Raw genomic sequence first — 12106 nt, 5'->3', positions numbered from 1 at the left:
AACACAGGCCTCGCTGTAAGCAGGATCTGAACCTGCGCAGGGAAACCCTATTGGATTTCAAGTCCAACGCCTTAACCACTCGGCCATCACAGCTCCGGGCAAAGTGGATACAGGGAAACTGGTAAATAATCCCAGTGCACAGCCCTAATGTCACCTGCCACAGAGTTCACACAGCAAACCATTGCAACAGCTGTGCAGAGGAGTCCCGGCCGTTCTGCTTCAAGGTCTTCCCTCCTCCTTCTTGGTCTTCCTTTCCCTTTCCCTTCCTCTTCTCTTCTCCCCTTTTCCTTCTTCTTGCTGGTCTCCTTCTTGGATCCCAGTTTATAAAGAGAAATTCAAGTACCGCTTAGTTCTACCTTAACCAATTATTTTAGTATAATTTCACTATCCAGTCGGCTAAGATCGAGCGCTTCCAGCCTCTTGGAGAGCCATGTCACAGGCACAAGCCCCCAGAGATCCCTCTGGCCCTTCCAGGGATACCTCGCAGGAGCAAGCAAGTGGCAGCAAGTGCCGGGCACTCTCATGGTAGGGGCCAGAGATAAAGCTGTGGTCCCAGGAGGAGTCTCTGCAGGCCCTGCAGTCCAGGCGGAGGAATGCAGATATTTATGACTGAATGGTTGACGGCCTTGCAAAGAAAGGCCACCTCCCCCCACCCGAGACCAAGTCAGAGCCAAGGTCAAGAAATTGCGGCAGGGGTATGTGAGGACCCGTGAGCGCAGTTCCCGCACTGGGGAAGCATCGCAGCACTGTGCATACTGTGAGGAACTGGACCAAGTCCTGGGGGTTGGAGAACCCTGTCTCCAGGGACAGTTGTGGAGTCTGGGATGGAGACACCTGGGCAGCAGCAGCCGCAGCTTCAGGATGAAAACTAAGATGACCAGCAGCTCCAGGATGAGGAGAAGGAGGATTCCAGGAACGTCGTGACCCTTACCCTGGAACCGGTCCCCCAGATGGAGGAGGCCTCCCAAATGTCCACGGGCACCGGGGAGGGAACATCAGGTGAGTGTTGTGAGGTTGCAACACACACAGGGCAGGCGGGAGCACAGGGGATGATGCCCTATTGTGACGTGTCATGCTGATTGTAGGTGGGGGGACACCACACATGTGTGACCCCATAGAGGGCCGTCCTCCCCCCACGATGTGTGCAAGGCACCACAAGGCACCACCTGCTCCTGCAGACAGTGCTGCCAGCGGCTAATTTCCTAACACTGGATGCAAATGAGCAAGTGTAATGGGGGTGTAGCTCAGTGGTAAAGTGTTTGACTTTAGGCAAAAGGGTCCCTGTTTCAACTCCAAGTGCCCCCTGAAAGGTTGATCAACTTCTTTGAAACATTTGCATCTCCAGTTGCATCTCACTCTGCATTTCTGATGTGCAGAGATTACTTCAAACCCCTGGGCTGTGTCTACACTGGGTCACTTATTCCGGAAAAGAAGCCGCTTTTCCAGAATAACTTGCCAGCTGTCTACATTGGCCACTTGATTTCCAGAAAAGCAATGACGATCTTCTGTAAAATTGTCAGTGTTTTTCCAGAAAAACTATGCTGCTTCTGTTCGGGCAAAAGTCGTTTTCTGGAAAAACTGTTCCGGAAAAGGGCCAGTGTAGACAGCCCAGTAGTCTTTTCCGCAAAAAAGCCCCGATCGCAAAAATGACAATCGGGGCTTTTTTCCGGAAAAGCGCGTCTACATTGGCCACGGACGCTGTTCTGGAAAAAGTGCTTTTCTGGAAAAGCATCCTGCCAATGTAGACGCGCTTTTTCCGGAAATCCTTATAACTGGAAACCTTCCTTCCTCCCCGCCCTCCCCGCATCCTCCTCCTGTTCTGAAATGTGATTTGTCCTTTTCATATGTGTTCATTTTTTTTAATTGTATCCTTTGGTATATATGGTTGTGACTATTTTCTTCCACTATTTGATCTGAGGAAGTGGGTCTGGCCCACGAAAGCTCATCATCTAATAAACCATCTTGTTAGTCTTTAAAGTGCTACATTGTCCTGCATTTTGCTTCAGCTACCCCAGACTAACACGGCTACATTTCTATCATTGATCCATTTTAAGCATTTCTGGAAAAGGGTGCCAGTGTAGACGTAGCTCTAATGTGTTTCTGTGTCAATGCGCATAAACCAGGCAAACCCATCTCAACTGAAACAAGTTAAAATCTGCTGTGTCTGGTTTCTATTCCCATCAATTCAGCAAGGGTGTGATCTGAAAGTCCTTGGTCTACCTGGGCTGTGCTGTGCAGAAGAACAAGAATCACACCCAGAGGGGGAGGAATGGCCACTATCTTTCAATCTTCCGGAGTTTGATTTAGTAAGTCCAACTAAGACTCACTAAATCAAATTCAGAGGGTACCCCACCAGCTTCCAGTACTTCTGCTCTTTGCTCCCTTTGGGTTCCTGCCATAGGGACACAGCCAGGCTCAACTGACGGAGGCCAACTCTCGCTACGTAGGGTATGTTTACACTTGCACCCTCTTTTCCAAAAAGGGATGCAAATGTAAAGACTGAAAACTGTAAATGAAGCCACCAGGGACACATACAATGGGCCTGCAGAAAAATGAAACAGCTGAGCACATTGCAGAGAACAGGCCATCGCCCTGCTGGGAGAGGCTCCATCATGCACAGACTCTGCACAGGGCCAGACTGCTGGGAGGAGGCTCTGGCCATGGACTTTCCTCCCCTCTCTGTTACCTCCTGCACCTGGGGCTGAAAGGGACGTGGGCTGCAGGCTGGTCCTGCCCAGCTGCCTTCCCCAGTAGGAGCAGAAAATGCTCATGGAAGGGCTCATATATTGTCCCCAGTGCACTCGCCTGAGGGACTGAATTCTTGCTGCCCCTGGGCGCACCCAAATGCCCTTCTGGGGGGGTGGGGAGCAGGTTCCCCAGCTCACACCCCTCCTGTCACACAAAGCTTGCAAATGGGGTTGATTTTCCTGCATCTCCTCTTGCTTGCTGCTGCGCTAAAATAAATCTTGAAACCAGCCCCATCTCCTGTCACTGGAGAGATGGCCCTGTGCTGGGATATGAGAGAGTATCCCAGTGATGCTCCTCGCAGCCCAGGAGAAGAAGGGGGCTCTGGGTAGAAGGAACCCAAGTAAAGCAGGTCCCAGTGGGCATGAACTGGGCACCAGCTTGGCCCAGTTGAGTGAGGGGAGGTTGGTCCCATGGTGTCAAGGGCAGCGCTCAGGACTCTGCTGCTGCTGGCAGGGAAGAAGCTGGGAGGCAAGATGCTGCAGTAAAGGATTCCGGCTTCTCTTTGTCCTGGGTCTGCCGGCCACCAGCCACCTTGACCAACCCTCAAACCAGCTGGACTAGCCAGCCCACGTCACAGTGAGTCGCTAGTGGCCCTGTCAGAGAAGAGCCATTGGCAGCTGCAGAGACGTCCCTGCAGCTGCCTGAGGTGCCTCTCTTGAAAGGGCTGCTGGTGATTTGTACTTTTGTAGGCCGGCTAGCTCAGCTGGTTAGAGCATGGTGCTAATAACACCAAGGTCATGGGTTCAAGCCCCATGCAGGCCAGAGGGATGTTTGGTTTGGTGACTTCCCTTCCTTTAGTTGCCTGCTATGGACAGGGAAACAGAAAGAAGCAAAAGGCTGAGAGCTTTGCAGGACTCAGGCCAGAGAACTGGTAGGAGGAGGCTCCAGCCTGCACAGACCCAGGGGCTAAAAGGGCCTTGGCTTGGCCTGCTTTCTCCAAGAGTAGGTAAAACTCTTCTCTTCCCTCCATTGTCCCCAGTGGGGTGACCTGATCCCAAATTCCTGCTGCTGCAGTGGCTGGCCCAAGGCTCCCTGCAGGGGGCAGGCTCCTCCAGCCCGAGGCTCCATATGTCCAGGAGACTGGGACCATGTGCCCAGCCCACAGAGCTGCTGCCAACCACTGGTCACCTGTGTCAGTGGCCCAGGAGCCCCTCCCCCGAACCTGCTCCTGCTCATGGCCCCCCTGAACCCACACAGGCTCCTGATCCTCTGACCTCTGGACTAGCCAGCCCACATCTCAGTGAGTCGCCCGTGGCCCCATCAGAGACGTGCTCGTGGCTGCCTGTGGGGTCTTTCCCAAAGGGCCCCTCGTGGGCTGCTGGCTCAGCTGTTTAGAGCTTGATGCTAATAACGCCCAGGTCGTGGGTTCAAGCCCCATGATGGCCACAGGGGTGTCTGGTTTGGTGACTTGCCTTTGTGTAGCTGCCTGCTATGGACAGGGAAGGAGAAAGAAGCCCTGGGAGGTGAAGCAGCAGGAGGGAAGCAAGGAGCAGAGTGTCAGCTGCCAGCCGAGAGTCACAGGTGCCCTCTGCCTCCTGGGACCGCCCCTCCCTGAGCCGCCAGCCCCCTGACTCTCACCGTGCGCCCCTTGGGGAGTCCACTCGCACTCTCATTGCCTGGCGGTGACAGAAGCGATGGAGACAGGCCCCAGGGAGCAGAGTTGCCCCACTGGGAAAGTGCCTGCTACACAGGGGAGAGGCAGCGGCTCCCTCCACATGGTCTCCAGCCGGCTCCCTGGGGGTGGGGCCTTGGCTGCTTCCTTGCTGGCCTAACAAGAGATCTCTTTGCCCTGCCTCCATGAACTCCTCACAAAGCTGATTGGCTGGCTGAGAATGCCACTCAAGGGCACAATCGCTCAGCTCCCTGGCATGCACTGAGTGATGAAGCTGACTGACGGGAGGTGTCAGAGGAGCAGGTCAGAAGCCCAGCCCTGTCTCCTGTCACTGGAGAGATGGCCCTGTGCTGGGATATGAGAGTATCCCAGGGATGTTCCTCACAGCCCAGGAGAAGAAGGGGGCTCTGGGTGGAAAGAAACCAAGTAAAGCAGGTCCTAGTGGGCATGAACTGGGGCACCAGTTTGGCCCAGTTGATTGAGGGGTGGTTGGTGTCATGGGCAGTGCTCAGGACTCAGAACCCTGCAATCTGAGGCCCCTTTCCTGCCTCCCTTCCCGGGCTGACCCAGTGGCCAAAAGGGGCTGAGGCTGCTGCTGGCAGGGAAGAAGCTGGGAGGCAAGGTGCTGGCAGCAAGAGATTCTGGCTGCCTCTTTGCCCTGGGTCTGCCGGCCACCAGCCACCTTGACCAAGCCTCAAACCAGCTGGACTAGCCAGCGCACGTCACAGTGAGTCACTAGTGGCCCTGTCAGAGAAGAGCCATTGGCAGCTTCAGAGACGTCCCTGCAGCTGCTTGAGGCGCCTTTCTTGAAAGGGCCACTTGTGAGCTGTGTTTTCATAGGCCAACTAGCTCAGCTGGTTAGAGCATGGTGCTAATAATGCCAAGATCATGGGTTCAAGCCCGATGCTGGCCACAGGGGTGTTTGGTTTGGTGGCTTGCTTTCCTTTAGTTGTCTGCTATGGACAGGGAAACAGAAACAAGCAAAAGGCTGAGAGCTTTGCAGGAAGCAGGGCAGAGATCTGGTACCGGGAGGATCCAGCCTGTACAGCCCCAGTGTCTAAAAGCGCCTGGGCCTGGCTTCCTGTCCCCAAAAGCAGGGGAACTGATGCCCAAATTCCTGCTGCTGCAGTGGCTACCTCAAGGCACCAGCTGGGGGGCAGGCTCTGAGCCCAAGCCACACGGGGAGACTCAATATGACCGGGAGGCCTGGAGCGTGTGAGCCCTGCACAGAGGCTGCTGCTGGGGGCCTGCTTCAGTGGCCCAGCAGCTCAAGTTCCTCTGAACCAGCTTCTCCCCCTGGAACCACCCCCAAGCGCTGCTGAGGCCCCTGACATGAGGCAGTGGAACCACCAGAGGAAGGTGCCAGCCTTAGCCCTTCCTCCCAGCCTCCTCCCCCTCCCAGGGTCTTTCCCCAGCCCCTCCCCAGTTCTACATTCCCCACATAAAAACCAGAGAGTTTGTTCTTTCAACAGGGAAAAGTCCTGTTTGTGTTACCAGCAAGGGGAGGGGGAGGGGGAGAGGGAGAGGGAAGGGGGTGTGTTGGGGTGTGTTGAGGTTGGGAGGGAGGCACAGAGGGCAAAAAATGAGGAGTAATATTAGTTAGTTGGAACCAAGGGGCTGGGTTTGAACTACTGCAGAAAAAAGGACTCTGCCCCTGGAGCTGCCCTGTCCTCTCCAGAGCCCTTAGGCTGGCACTGGGGAGGCCTGAGCCCAGGCAGTGCCCAGCCAAGGGGGAGGGGTTAGAGTTAGCCCCATGCTAGGTCTCAGCTGTTGTAACATGTGGCAAGAAGATTGACTAGGGACATGTTTTGGGAAAGTTGCAGCTGGTTTCCCTGACTGGGAATTGAACCCAGGCCACAGCAGTGAGAGTGCTGGATCCTAACCACTAGACCATCAGGGACACATAAAACAAGCTTTTTTGCTCACCTACACTAGCCTTTCGCAGGCCATTTTCTGTCCACTTCAGTGACAACCGGCCATTCCCCGCCAGCCCCAACCCCTGTAGCACCTGTTCCTTTCCCCAGGAGCAGCGTGAGCACCAGTGCAGTGCCCTGCTGAGGCTGCGGCTGTGGGAGACTAGCCCTTGGCTTTGGAAGGGAGACATGATGTCAAGGTGTTAAGTTTCGCCCATGTCTAGTGTGGGGTGAGCCACACTTGGGGGGCAGCTGGAGGTGACTCCTGAGAGCTGATTTTCAGCCCTTCCTGTGTTTCTGGTTCCTTCCAACAGCGCGACTCTGTTATCTAAAAATTGAGGAATGTGTATTGAGAAGAGGGAATTTCTGTCTTTGCAGTGATAGTAGTGTGGCCTAGTGGACAAAGCATTGGTTTCCTAATCTTGGAATTGTGGGTTCAAGTCCCATCTGAGGTGATAGTTATAACATTTCCTAGTAAGTGCAATTCTCTTTGGCTTCCTTTTTGCCATAGTATCTGTTAGATGTTTGAACACTGGAGAAGTGTCCCCTGGAACTGCCATTCCAGGGTTATGAGTTTAATTCTTGAAGGAGCCATTTAGAGACGTCTGAGGCAAATCTGTCAGGGATGGCTCTTGGCCCTGCCATGAGCATGGGGAGTGGACTAGATGACCTCTCAAAGTTCTCTCCAGCTCTATGAAATGGTTTATCTCCTTATAAAGAGCATCTGTGGAGACTCTCTTGTGCAAGAAAGTTCTAATGGCTGTTTTAGGCACAAGAAATCCCTCTTGCCTGTGCACACTGCCTTCTTGTGCAAGAAGCCTTCTTTTCCAATGGTTTACTGTACATTTTCTTGCACAAGAATGCACATGCAGGGTAAACACTCCGCTAGTTTTTGCACAAGAATGGCCATTCTTGTGCAAAAGGCCTGCAGCATAGACATAGCTGTGCAGTGTGAAAAACCTCACAATAACAAGCTCAAACCAGCAGGTCCCACTGAGACTTGAACTCAGATTGCAGGATTCAAAGTCCTGAGTGCTGCCCCTTACACCATGGGACCTACCCAGTGACCTGTGCATGGGCATTGGGGACACACAGTTTTCTGGCTGGCCTCTGCACTCCTGGCTTTCCTCCTGCTGCTTCATCCCTCTGGCTATGACTACACGGCACATTTATTTTGGAATAAGCTGTCCTTGAATAGTGATTCCAAAATAGTTTTTTTTGAACTAGCACATCTACACTGCAGGGAAACCTCAGAATAGTCTGAGGCAGGCTCCCCAGTGTAGACGACCTGTCTCAGAAGAATAAGTTAGTATGTCCACAAGAAGGGGCTAGTTCAAACTAGCAGCAGTGGCGCATCTACACAGGCCTTATTTTGAAATAGCTAATTTGGAATAGGCGTTATTCTTTGTAGAATGAGATTTGCAGAAGTCGGAATAAGCCGTCTGATGCTTCGGAATTATTTCAAAATAACGGAATTGCTGTGTAGACTCTTGCATTGTTATTGTGGAATAACGGCCATTGTTCCAAAAGAACTTTTGTGTGTGGACAGAACCTGCGCAGCCCAAGAAATGTGATTGGCAGCTCCTCCCCACCATTGTTTTGTCAATTGCAGTGCAGGGTTCTGAAGACATGGACCCAAGGTAACCACCTTGGTTGTCTTCTGCTAAGGCCAGGCTGGAGGGAAAAGAACAGCTCTTTTGAGCTGGAGTTGAACCAGCAACCTAAGGATCACTTGCCACACACACACAAAGCAATATGCTGCTCTGCGAGCTGAGCTATGAAAGAGTGCCTGAGTACTACTACTTTGTCCAGGTTATCCTTTCTGCAAGTCTCAGGGCAAGAGCTCCCCCAAGTATACGGCATTGCTGATGAGGGGCAGAGGTGCACAGGGGCTGTCACAGGTACTTCACATGCAGACAGACCCCCTGAGTGAAACCTGAGCTAGATCCATCCATGTCACAGCAAAAGGAAGAAAGTTGGGTTCTTCTCATGTGTCTTCTTTGTTCTAGAGTGTCTAGGGGTGCGGAAGGGTCAGGTCTACAAAAAAACCAAATCAATTGAATGAACCTTGGTCTAGAAACACCGCTGAGGGTTTCCCTCTATCTTTGGCCTGGAAAGGTCATCTGTAACAATGTGGTTTTTCTGTAACCCTATTGGAAGGCCTGTAGCTATTCAGTAGGTCTAAGCAAAAGCCTTCTTCTGCAGCCAGACTCAAGAGCAGCAGCAATTAGCTGTAAAGCCTGGAGTCACATACTCACATTCCAGCTAAATGACACTGAAATAGTGTCAGACTAGGCTGTGAGAAGGGGATCCTGTCCTAATGTCCCCCACTGGTACCAGATAAGAAACAGACCTCAAGATGGGTAGAGAAAACTTAGTTAAACACCGTTTTGTCTGGCAAGAAACTGCTTATCAATAGTTGTGGTTGTGCAATGGGCATTCTATGATTCTTGTCCTCACTTTCCTATTGTTTGTCTGTGTGGTCGCTGTCTGGTTTGGATCTGTTTCTGTCTGCTGTATAATTAATTTTGCTAGATGTAAATCAACTAAGGCGGTGGAGTATGATTGGTTAGGTAAATCACAACTGGTTAGTAAAATTATACTAAAATAATTGGTTAAGATATTGCTAAGCAGGACTCAATTTTCACTATATAAACTGGGGTCCAAGAAAGAGACCTGCAAGAAGAACTCGCCTGTGAAAGAGCCTTCGACCAGAGATTCCAGGACACCTCTGCACAACAAGGTACCCAAGCCCTGAGACCCCCAGCTCAGAGTAGAACATGCCTGTCCCATCAGAGAGGGCACCTCAAGAGCCTGTGTTTCTATAGGGCTTTGAACTAAGGAGCTGCTGTATGTTAAACAAACACAGTGATCGCTACACCACAGAGGCTTTTCTTTCCTCTATTTAAACTTGGGCAAATATTCTGTTACTAACTCTTCAGCCAACTCAGCTTGCTGCGGGGGAAGGAATTCTCTCTTGTTAATTCTGTGCCCTCAGGAAGGGACCAAATCCCCCTTTCCCATCCCAGGGACTCCAACCCAAACCCTGCCCTGGGGCAGCTCTGCAATGTGACCCTGGCTCCCAAGGCAGCAAGTGCAGAATCCCCCTTGGTGAGCGCAAGAGGATCCAACCAGCCTGGTCTGAATCCAGCTGAAAGGCTGGACGGCCCCGCTGCTAGAGTGTCACAGCCCCTGTCAACCAGCCCTGTGTTTGTCCCATCTCTTTCAAGGAAGGGCACGGCAGGGCCCACACACCCACCAGGAGTCTCAGGCACGTCTCTCACACCCAGATGACCATGGAGCAGGTCTCCATTGCCCATGTGTGGTACCCAGGGGCTCTCTCCTGTGAGCCCCCGGAGGGGAGTCTCACACAGAGATCTTGGGACCACAAGCTTCCTGACACTCTCATCATGCAACAGGGGCAGGTCCAGCCTGTTCTGTAAAAGCTGCTCTGGAAATCAGACAGCACCTAAAGTGACTCCAGTGGGATTTGAACCCACAACATTGGAATGACTGGTCTAGCTCATACTACAGCTTAGAAGTCCAAGACCCTGACTATTACACCACAGCTCACAGCACCCCTCATCTTTTCATTCTGCTTTGCAGCAGGGTAATTGCTGGGCTAGAATAAAGGGAAAAGCTGAGCCAGAGGAACACACGCTCCCCCTCTCAGGCCCCCCATACCCAGAGCCTCAGCTGTGGCTTAAACATGGTTCCAGAGAGAAGAGGCGAATGCAAACAGCCCCATGGCACCGAGGGAGTCAGCACGTCGGTGGGTGGGGCAGGGAGCTGGGGGCAGAGCTGAGCTATAACTCACTGAGTTACCTTGGCCTGTTCAGCAAATCTCTCCCTGTCTCTATGGCCGTGTCTGTACAGCAGGGACAGCAACACTCACAGCCCCACAGGAGGGGGCTGGTTTGCTGCTTCACCCCACGGCCCAGCAATGAGCCCCCCAACTCCCCCTGTGCTCGGGGAGCCAGGTTTGCCATGTGAATTCTGTGGGGCAGGTGCCGTCAGGCCTGGGCACTGGGATTATTTACCAGTTTTCCCGGCCCTGGGGCACTGCTGCACTCAGAGCTGTGATGGCCGAGTGGTTAAGGTGTTGCACTAGAAATCCAATAGGGTTTCCCTGCGCAGGTTCAAATCCTGCTCACAGCGAGGCCTGTGTTTTGGCCACACCCCTAACCTGGGCAACAAGCTGCACAACCCCTGAGCTGGGGTCTTGGGGAAGGGACGGGATAGATCCTGGCTTGCCCTGACATTTAAAAGGTGACCTTGGGGGCATGTGGCCCCCTGAGCAGCCTCTGTTGTTCCCTGTGTGAGCCCCAGAACCAGCCCTGAGTGACGGGGGCAGGGGGAGCAGCTCACACATGCCAAGGGGCTGGCCAGGGGCAGGACATGAGCCTGCAAGGCAGCAGTGACATCACAGGGGCCTTGTTCAGCACCTCAGCTTATTGGCTGGGAGGCAGTGACCTCACAGAGGGTCCATGGCAACAGCCAGGTGGGACAGGCTGCAGGGCTGGGGCATCTCAGAGACCCCCATGGCCTGGCTGCCTGGAATCTCCTTTGTGAGGTTTCCCCCTGAGGGCAGAAGGGATTGAGGGTCCCAGCTGGGAGTGTCTCTGTGGAGATTTCCTCTTTCCCCAGGCTGAAGTGGGAGGGGCTGGGGCAGGCAGGGGTACAGGAGGGGCTGGCACTGAACTGAAGAAAGATCTGGGAGAAGCAAGAGGAAGGGCTGCAAACACCCAATGAAAATGGGATTTGAACCCATGCGTGCAGAGCACAATGGATTAGCAGTCCATCGCCTTAACCACTCGGCCACCTCATCTGAGCTGTAGGAGTTTGTTTCAAGCTACCCAAAGTCATCACTGCCAGGAACCTTTGTGCCACTCGCTGGCTGGCCAGGGACACCCAGGATAGGAAGGTTTTGGCTTTTCACAATGTTCCCTGGGCTGTTGTACAAAGCTCAGTGCTGGTAGCAAACCCAAACACCCCCTGGCTACATCTGCCCGGCAGGCTATTACACAAGAACTGTTTTGTGCAAGAGTTCTTGTGCAAAATGTCTTGTGCAAGAGCACGTCCACACTGCCATGTGCTTTTGCGCAAGAATGTCTGTGGCAGTGTGCACACTCTCTTGTGCAAGAAATCTCTGATGGCCATTTTAGCCATAGAGGTTTCTTGCACGAAAAAAACTGTTCCCCATTCATACTAACTTCTTGTGGAAGAGCTCTTGCACAAGAGGGTTTATTCTTCATGGGGAGAGGAATAACTCTTGCCCAAGAAGCCCTTTTCCTTCATTTTGCCATATATTTATTTGTTGATGAACACGCGTGCAGTGTAGATGCTCCTCAAGATTTTGCATAAGAACGGCCATTCTTGAGCAAGATGCCTGCAGTGTAGACGTAGCCCCTGGGTGCCCAGAGAGGGGCTGTCTAGTCACAGTCTGGCTCGGCGTGGGCTCTGCAATGGGAAGATGTCCACAGAGTAGGCAGATGGCAGCGGCACACGGCTCTGGTGGGCCCAGCATCCAGAGGAGCGTTTCCGATATGAGTGTTTACTGACAGTGTCCGTCTCTGGTCTGATTTCACAGTGTGGTGAGACACTGGCACCCACAGCAGCATGGATGGGGTGGCTGGAGGGAGTGGCTGGCGGGCGGCCGGTAGAAGCAGTGTCAAGTGGCCAAGGGAGAGGGTGAGCCTCATTTGCATATCTAATGAGCCACCATTGTTGTGGAAGAGGCTCTTGCGCCAGAAGGTGCAGGGGACAATCAGTGGGCGGAGGGTTATTTTTTCTCCCCCCTGGGCTGATGTGGCTAGAACTGAGGAGAAGAAAA

The 12106-nt window shown here is 53.0% G+C and overlaps 6 non-coding genes across 6 annotated transcripts; 2 read left to right on the top strand and 4 right to left on the bottom strand.

The window, feature by feature from the left end:
- Positions 1-11: 11 nt before the first annotated feature.
- On the bottom strand, positions 12-93 carry TRNAS-UGA (transfer RNA serine (anticodon UGA)). Its single transcript has one exon. It is a non-coding gene; the product is annotated as a tRNA-Ser (tRNA).
- Positions 94-3436: 3343 nt separating this feature from the next.
- Positions 3437-3510, top strand: TRNAI-AAU (transfer RNA isoleucine (anticodon AAU)). Its single transcript has one exon. It is a non-coding gene; the product is annotated as a tRNA-Ile (tRNA).
- A 2678-nt stretch (positions 3511-6188) lies between these two features.
- TRNAE-CUC (transfer RNA glutamic acid (anticodon CUC)) lies at positions 6189-6260 on the bottom strand. The gene has a single exon. It is a non-coding gene; the product is annotated as a tRNA-Glu (tRNA).
- A 998-nt stretch (positions 6261-7258) lies between these two features.
- TRNAQ-UUG (transfer RNA glutamine (anticodon UUG)) lies at positions 7259-7330 on the bottom strand. The gene has a single exon. It is a non-coding gene; the product is annotated as a tRNA-Gln (tRNA).
- A 3019-nt stretch (positions 7331-10349) lies between these two features.
- On the top strand, positions 10350-10431 carry TRNAS-AGA (transfer RNA serine (anticodon AGA)). Its single transcript has one exon. It is a non-coding gene; the product is annotated as a tRNA-Ser (tRNA).
- Positions 10432-11019: 588 nt separating this feature from the next.
- On the bottom strand, positions 11020-11101 carry TRNAS-GCU (transfer RNA serine (anticodon GCU)). The gene has a single exon. It is a non-coding gene; the product is annotated as a tRNA-Ser (tRNA).
- Positions 11102-12106: the final 1005 nt, after the last annotated feature.

The sequence above is a fragment of the Pelodiscus sinensis genome, chromosome 31 (assembly GCF_049634645.1).
Source record: "Pelodiscus sinensis isolate JC-2024 chromosome 31, ASM4963464v1, whole genome shotgun sequence".
Lineage (NCBI taxonomy): Eukaryota > Metazoa > Chordata > Testudines > Trionychidae > Pelodiscus > Pelodiscus sinensis.
Note: the sequence above shows the minus strand (reverse complement) of the source record. Positions and strands in the feature narration are given on the sequence as shown.